The sequence below is a fragment of the Sarcophilus harrisii genome, chromosome 4, assembly GCF_902635505.1.
Source record: "Sarcophilus harrisii chromosome 4, mSarHar1.11, whole genome shotgun sequence".
Taxonomy (NCBI): domain Eukaryota; kingdom Metazoa; phylum Chordata; class Mammalia; order Dasyuromorphia; family Dasyuridae; genus Sarcophilus; species Sarcophilus harrisii.
The window spans coordinates 204,562,046-204,571,195 of record NC_045429.1 but is presented as its reverse complement, the minus strand read 5'-3'; the positions used below and the strand labels follow the sequence as shown (position 1 = coordinate 204,571,195).

At 35.4% G+C, this 9,150-nt stretch overlaps 1 pseudogene; it reads left to right on the top strand.

The window, feature by feature from the left end:
- The first annotated feature begins 1,250 nt into the window (after nucleotides 1–1,250).
- LOC116423685 lies at nucleotides 1,251–3,959 on the top strand (annotated as a pseudogene).
- The last annotated feature ends 5,191 nt before the right edge of the window (nucleotides 3,960–9,150 follow it).

The following is a 9,150-nucleotide window of genomic DNA, read 5'->3' as shown; positions in this document are numbered from 1 at the left end:
TCAGGTGACTGATTTTCTATCTCATTGAATATGTGACCCAAGGAAAACAGTGTGGTACTGTAGGAATAGCTGGATTTAGATATCCAATCAAGATTCAAAATCTTAACTGACATTTAGGTCCTGTTTGACTTTGTGAAAATCACTCCACTTTTGAACAGAACCAGCTACACCTATCAAAAGAACACTGGTAAAGGAGTGTGGACCACAACATAGCATTTGCACTCTTTCTGATGTTTGCCTGCATTTTTGTTTTACTTCCCAGGTTATTTTTACCTTTCTAAATCCAATTTTTCTTGTGCAACAAGAAAACTATATAAATATGTACTTTAATATGTTTAACATGTATGTCTTAAAGACTCTCCTAGGGTCATTACAAAGTTTCTATTTTTTAATTTAAAAATATTCATCTTTTATTTTCATATTACCTATATTTCCCACTATATTCTTTTCTTTCTCATTTCCAGAGACATTCTTTAAAGCAAATAATAAAAAGAGTGGGAAACAGTTCAGTAAAACAAACCAAAATCTTGAACACCACATATGTAGTTTTCTACACCCATAGTTACCTACTCCTGCAGAAATGCATTTGGAAGGAATACAGAGCCTTGTTATATCTCTTCAAGGGAACAAAGTTAAGTATGAACTCAGTATTGATTGGAATAGAAAAGTTCATTGTATTGTCTATGTGTTAGAGGCTGAATTTGAATTAAGATCTTGTTAGCTTTAAGTCTAGCTTTCTATCTACTATATTATAGATCTACAGATTATAAGGCATACTATTAAGATGCTACCATCAAACTAATATGCTTCTCATTATAGCAAAGAAAGAGATCACTTTCAAACTATGAGAAAGTCAAGGGAAGCTATTGTGAATTGAAGATATAAAGAAGGTCCTTCTAGTAATTATATACTCACTTCCAGGTAGGTCTGAGTATTTTTAATGTCTGTAATACCTAGTGAAACAGACATCATTAAAGGGTTCATCAGTCAGCAGATAGCAAGACACTTTCAGCAATGGCCCTGTAAGGATCAGGCACTGAAGCATGACTGATTAAAGTTTTGCCAATGCCAGCAGTTAAATCAAAGGCCCTGATATCTCAGATGTAAAAGCACAGGAAGAAATAATGACTTTGATAAATTGGTTTCAGAAGGAAGGAAGGAAATGAGGGAGGGAGGGAGGAAAGAAGGAAGAAAGAAAGGGAAAGAGGGAGGGAGAAAGGAAAAAAGGAAAGAAGGAATAAAGGAGAGAAGAGAAGGAGGAAGGGACAAATGAAGAGAGGGAGGGGAAGAAATAAATTAGGATACAAGGTGAGTCATGTCACACAAACAATTCAAAGTTGTAAAATATAATCTGACAAAAAAATGCCATAGACTTTCATGAATTTAGCTATTCCAGACTTCTAGACTAACTAAGTCACCTTCAGTACTATCTGAGTCATTTCTTATATACAGAGAGCTTGGCCTGAAAATGAACTAAAACTTTAATAAGCCACATTTGTTGAACCCTGAATGGAGTTAAATCATTAAATTTTACTAAAAGCTGACCTACTTCCGTTGGTTGAGCTAAGCCAAGGGAGAGCAATAGGATGGAGGGAAACACATCATAGAAAGATGTGATCCTAATCTTCTATCTCAAGTTGAAGGTAGCATGATGGCCACAGTTTGGGAAGAGCATAACTGGTACTGACTTGAAGATGGATGAGCTTATAGAAAGTGCCCTTGATGATTTTGATAAAGCCAAATCCTTCCTAAAAATACCTTCTTCTGCCACAGCTCCTGATGCTTCAGGTTCCCATGAAATTCCCTGCAGACACAGTTAAAATGCCCTTTTTGCCTCACAAGAGTTCTTTCAAGAACTGTTTAAGAGTTTGCTTGCATGCCAAGCCACTGCCAAGTTTGAGAAGGTTATGAAGGAGCTGGCTGAGGAGGAACTCTATCTAATAGAGCAATTCCAGAAGCTCTCAGAGGCAGCAGGAAGAGTGGGCAGTTATGCAAAATCCCAAGAAAAGTTTGCTTCCTTTCTGAAGGAGAAACTTAGTGTACTAGCAAAGAATGACACTTACTGTCAGAAAGTGGGAAAGTCTAAAGAGGAGTTGACCAAGGCCATAATGGGACTGGACATAGAAGAAGAAGAAAAAGATAATATACTCCCCATAATGAAGAGTATCCTGCAGAACCTACTACCTATATAGTACTATCTAAGGATGCACTATAGCCATAACTAAAAGAGATCCCAGAGTGATTGCAAAGTCATTGAAGCTTTGCCCCCAGAACAACTTGAGAAGTATTAGGAACAGCAAGATATGTGAGCATTTTGAATAATAATAATAAAAAAAAAGATAGCTTCAGACAACTAGGACACACAAAAGATCCATTTTGAGATGATTCTACATATCATTCAGCAGCTTCTGCATATGGACCATCTCCCAAAGCAGTTTCAACTTTGACCTTAACACCTTGAGTCTGTAGGGACCTTAAGTGCAAGTGGCAAGCAGTGTCTGATCATATGAAATTCCTCACCCGTCCCTTCCTATACTCAGCCATGAACAAATACCTGAAGTCAGCAGTCATTGGAGCTTGGAAAGGATGGCTATTCCATGGAGAAGCAGCCTGCCTCTTCCATTTGTCTTGTGCCTTCTTCCCCTTTTCTTCTCCAGCTGCCACCTCAAAACTACTCCCCAAAGCATGGGTCCCACTGTAGCCATTGAAGGTTTTGTTTCTGAGAATAGAACCTATTATTCAAAGTTGTTCTTACTGAGTCTTTTACCTATTTCCCCCCTCCCCTGATTGTTCTCTGCTGCTAGTGAAAATGTCTATCTCTACTTAAAAGTATTGGAGGGAATTCTTTATGGACCATATTCCCTCTCCCCACCCCAACTCCCCATAATATGTGTGCATATACCTGCACTGATGCAGGAGATGGCAACTCAGCTGTGATTTGAAGGGAATAAGGGATCTGAAGGAATGCATTTCAAACCAGAAAAATGATTATTTTATTTCTTTTCTGAACATCTTTCATAGAGAGATTGAAGATAATGCATATAGAAAATCACTAGCAGGCCAGAAAGGAAAGTGTGTGAAAAGGAGTAATATAAATAGGGTTGAAAAGGTAGATGAGAATCCTAGGGTGCAGAGTTTTAAATGGCAGTTTGAGAATTTTACATTTTAGTCTAGAGGGGAAGGATAGATAACCAATTGTGGAGAATTGTATGAGAATGATGTGTTCAGATCTGTATTTTGGGAATGCCAATTTGGCAGTTATATAGCTTAGAAAAGAAAGATAATAGAAGCAAAGAAACAAATTAGGGCACTATCATGGTGGTCCTAATGAGAGCTAATGAGGGTCTGATCTAGAGTAGAAGTTATGTTAATGGACAGAAAGTAATGGATGTGAGACATTGAGGATGTGTACTGGGTAAGACATAGTCCTTAATAGACTCTGCCAGAAGGATTATGAAACTGATTTAAAAGACAGACAGACAAATACAAAGAAAGACTGAGATTCAGAGAGAGAGAGGAAGGGGTTAAAGATGATTCCAGTATTGCAAACTTGAATGACTAAAAGAACAATGGTATTCTCAACAGAAATAGAGAAGTTTGTTGTATGTATGTCCCTTTGGGAGAAAATATTTTGTGTTCTATTTTGTACATAAGTTTAAGGTGATTTGGGGACATTTAGGAGGAAATGTTCAGCAATCAATTGGTTATGTGGTAATGTAATCCAGAAAAGAGAGGAGGATGTGATATAAAGGATGAAGTCTCTAAAGAGGCTACTGGGATTTAGCAGTTAGGAGCTCATTGGTAATCTTAAAGTGAAAAGATTAAGTCCAATAATTAAGAAAGGAAGAGATTGAGAAAAGAAATGAGGAAGTGAAAGTAAGGAGAACCTTTCTAAGAGTTTGCCTATGAAAAAGGAAAGGAAATGAAGAGAACGGCGGCTTGAAGGAATAGCAGGGTGAGGTAAGTTTTTTTTTGTTTTTTTTTTTTTAAACTCTGAAGTAGTCCTGGCTAGATTTTTTTTTACTATGACTTAAGACTCTTTGTAAGGAGAGGCTTAGGATGAAAGAAATATTACTTATGAATAGTGGGGGAAATGAAGGAGTTTAAATTTAGCAAATCATAATTCTAAAAATAAATGTTTATGAATAATCTCTTGATAAGAGATATAGTAATGAAAATCAAGGAAGAAAGGAGTATGCTGGAGAAAAGGGTGCCAAAAGCTACTCAATGATATACATGTGTGTGTATGTGTGTGTATATATATATATATATATATATATATATACTATCCTATATATATGATATTATATCATATTCATATACATATGAGCTATCATATATATAATATTATGTCATATATACATATACATGTGAACTATCATATATATATATTATATCATATATACATATACATATGAACTATCATACATATATATATATGTGATAGTTTTCAGTATTTTTTCCATTATATTCATTCTATTGACAGAATCTTAGGTTAAATTCTCAAAAAAAAAAAAAAAAAAGAAAGGGACTTGCTTATTTGTCTCTAGTATTGTAACAGATACAAGTCATAACCTACTAGATTCATCCACTTTAAAATTTTAAATAAGAACTCTAGTAGCAATAATCAAAATGTATTCATCCATAAAAATATAGTGCACATGGAGATATCACAATTTATGAAATGCCACTTTTCCATAATCAGTAATTATCATAAAAGCTATTTATTAACATTTGGATAAAAATAAATAACAAATGGTAACACTATTTACTCATTAAAATTCTACAATAGTCCACCAATTACCCCTTCATAAATTAGCTTTGTGCTATGTATGTGGTTTGATTGAAGGGTCAGTAAGAATAAAGGATTGCAATTTAAAGTAAGCCTTGCTAAAAAATTATCTCACTAAGCCATGTTCTAATTTCCCTTAGATTTTGTCCATCTATGACTTTTGTTTCTCTATGGTATTTTTTTTTCTTTTGGTTTTCTTTTGTTTTTAGAAGGTATTAGTATAATCAAGTTCTAGTCCAGAGACAGGAGGAATGATGTTCCAAGTTTCAGGTCCTTCTTACAATTATTTGCTGAGGTCCAAACTGGGGCTCAGTCTCTACTCCTACCCTGGCCAAGACTCCCAGCCACATAATCCCACAGCAGTCCTTACAATGAAACCTAGAACTGAAACAGGGACTCAACTTCCCAGCCAGCAGGGTCCCATATCTCTATGAATTATAGCTTCTTCTCCCCTACAGCAGCAGCCCAGCCCTGAAGGGATCTGGTTAGCACCATTATGCCAACCACAATTGCCTTCAGGGCTTGTTGTTTGTTGATTCCATAGAATTGACTTGCAAGTATTTGGTTTTGTTAAAATATGTTTTCATCAGTGTGAGTCTTCCCCCAAAGGATATAAATATCCAGAGCCAACACTAGTACAGGCTAATCAGGGTTTGGCCCCAGGACCCTAAAACCTAGATGGTGATGGCAAAATTTAAGCAGTGCAGAAATGAGAAAGCTTAGCACCTAATTAATAAGAATAGTTAAAATAGGAAGCTACTATTTGGCAGCTTCTTCCTCACCAGTTCATTTACTGGAGGTAACCCATTCTAGCCAATCAGTACCTGAAAGAAATCCTATGCAGAAAACCCAGAGGAACATTTCAGCCAAATTCCGAAACCCTTAACTCAAGGTTAAAATCTAATGAGCAACAAGAAAAAAAATTCAAATATAGAGGATCTACAATTAGAATCACACAAGATATAGTAACCACAGGTTTTGAAATACTATATATCAAAGTGCAAAAGAACTAGGACTGCAACCAAAAATATCATATACAGCAAAGATAAGCATAATCTTGTATGAAAATTAAAATGGACATTCAATGAATTGCCAGACTTTCAGGATTTTGTTGCAAAGACCTGAATTTTAAACAAAATCTGATTTATAAGATGCAAGAGAAATATAAGGTGAATATCAGAGATCAATTATAAGGGATTCAATAAGGACAAACAATTTTTTTATACGTGAAAATGTAAACCATATGTCTAAGATTATCATTAGTAATTGGGTGGTTTTGATGGGGTATGAGAATTGAGGGTTAAGAGATCCCCTAAATCCAGAAGGATATTAGCAAAGATTCAGTGTTTAGAACCATCTTTTATTAGCCTTCTGAGATTGGAGGTTGAGGAAATTAGGGCTAATTTTTTAATTCAATAGAGGGTGGTGATTATGCCCCAGGCCATGCTCTCCAATTAAATGAGATTATTTATCTGGGAGTTTCCCTTATATATGAGTGAGTCCCAAGTGACCCCAGGTAGACCCCTCCCAGAAGCCAGTAGGGTTTGAGAATCAGCAGCACCCTTCCCCCAAAGATTAAAGGGGGCACAGTTTACATCAGGGCCCCTCAAAAAATTAAAGGGGACATGGTTTGCATCAATAGGAAGTGGGGGAGAAGATAAGAAAAGTGTGATTTCCAGAGGGAAATCTACTCACATCAGATCTGGATTAAAGAGAGAACAACATATACTTAAAACGGAATAAAAGTCTTGTAAATTAATAAATAATAGGATTAGGAAATAAAATAAGGGATGGGATATGGAAGGTTCTATGGAGTAATAGAAATGGGAGGAGTATAGATTAATGGGAATGGGACAAAAAGGAAACAATGAATATATTTGGAATTATATAAAAGTTTTCTAAATTCAGATAGAAACAATAGGGGAAGGGGAAAGGCAGGGAGGGAATAAAGGAGTAATAGGAGGGCAAGGTAACAGGTAGAAGTAAAGTTGAGGAGTCAGAAGGGATAGGAAATAAGAGATACACATAATAAAGATCAGGACCAAAATTTTATTATGTTAAAAAAAAGGCAGGAAGAATAATTATGATCTCAAAATTAAAGCTTAAATAGATTTAATCAAAAGAGAAAATTAGTGAAACTAAACTATATGTCAGCCCATTAATCAATATTGTTTTAGATTATTTAAAATAATTAGACTATATAAGTTTGGAATGTTGTTGTGGTATAGGAAATGATGAGTTGGTAGATTTAGAAAAAATATGGAAAGACTTGGACTTATGAAGAGAGACGTTATCCACCTAAGAGAAACAGAACAAACAAATGGTCTTATATAAATGCATGAATGTATATGTGTATGTAACTGCATGAATATAGATATCTATGTATATGTATATATATGTTTGTGTGTATATATTTATTTCTGCATATAAATATGTATATATCTCTGTGTGTGTATCTGCACTCAATTGGATACTTCCTGTAAAAGGTGGGATTTTAATTGTCATTTGAAGGAAGCCAATGAGGCCAGGAGTCAGAAATGAGGAGGAACATTCCAGGTATGGAGGATAGCCAATGAGAATATCTAAAGCTAAAGGTTGGAAGATCTTGTTTGTGGAACAACAAGGAAGGATTGTCACCACATTGAATAGTATATGGGGGTGAGGAGTGTTTAAGGTATAAGAAAACCCAAAATATATATGGATTTAAATTGTTGAGGTTTTTTTGTAAATATTTGATCCTGGAGGTGATAGAGAGTCCCTGAATTGAACCTATACTTTAGAGAAATTAACAAGAAAGAAGGATAGTATTTATTACTTAGGCTTTAATGAATGAGAATGTTTTGAAATATTTTGAATCCTCTTATGTTCTGCTGTGCACATGGAAGAGATCATAAGAAAACATAAACATGGCCCCATTAGACTGTGAGGACAAAGACTGTCTTTTGTCTTCCCATGTATCCTCTGTGCTTAGCATTTATTAAGCTTCTATTATCCATTGGACACTGTGTGAGGTTTTTATGCCCCATTATATGGTCAACTTTTGTGTACCACATGTCATTAAGAAAAAGGTATAGTCTTTTCTATCCATATTCAATTTTCTTCAGAGGTATAGCATATCTAACTTTTCTAAAATTCAATTCACTTCCTTAACTTCTTTCTTGTTTATTTTATGATTTATCAAATTCCAGATTTATTAAATTCTGAGAGAAGACAGGATATATGCAGGATAATGTGATATAATAATAATAATGATAATGAGGTAATTATTATTAATAGAGGGAAAGCATTAGAATTAAGAGATTTGGAAGAAACTTTCTGTAAAAGGAGAGATTTTAGTTGGCACTTGAGGAAGCCAGTGAAGCCAGGAGTCAGAAATGAGGAAGAAGAGCATTCCAAGTATAAAGACTAGTCAATGAAAATATCCAGAGCTAAGGGATAGGGCAAAGAAGCATTGTCAACACATTGAAGAGTACATGGAATGAGGGGTATTTCATGTATAAGACTCAAAATGCAGATGAATATAAATTGTTGAGGTTTTTTTGTATTTGATCCTGGAGGTGTTAGGGAGCCACTGGATTGAACCTACATTTTAGGAAAATCATTTTGAAAACTGGTTGAAGGATAAAATGGAGCAAAGGTAGATTTGTAGCAGACCAAACAACTAGAAAGCTATAACAATTGTCCAGGCTTGAGATGACTGAGTGCATCAGAGTGGTGGCACACAGTAGGTGCTTAATAAATGTCATAACATATCAGGAATGTGGTGATAATAAAATCCAAGAGGGAAAACAGGAAGTATTCAAGCTGAGCAACAGATTAAAAAACCAGGTGTCCAAATAGGTTTGAGCTGGTACTAAAACTCCCTAGGCAGCTTGACTATTTTAGTCATTTCGAACCCCATCCTCTTATTAATGTGAACAAATTTCAGCTATGGACAGCTCCCATCTGCTACTAGTATTTCCCAGTCTTGAAGGCTCTTAATCTATATGGTGGCAGACAAAACCAATCAACCCTGCTGGGAGTAGAATTCAGAGTATGTGCCTTGCTGATGGTAGGTCAGCAGCATTATCAATGAAGAATAGCACATTTATGCAAATGTGTGATTGCAAGGAGAGAGTAAATAGTACAATCTGAAGTCTTTCTAAACTTTGATAAATTCTCTAGAGGGAATATTATTTGTTCAAAAATATCCTTTTTGTCCATCTTCCAGAATTCCTCCCACCCCCCAAAGCACCAGTGTCTTGTAACTTCTCTTTAATCTACAATTTCAGTTCCCAAGATTCCTTTCAGTAGTGCCTCCGGGAGCTGTTTCTAGTTGACAATTCCTATCCAGTGTTTTTTCTAAGTGCACTGTTATG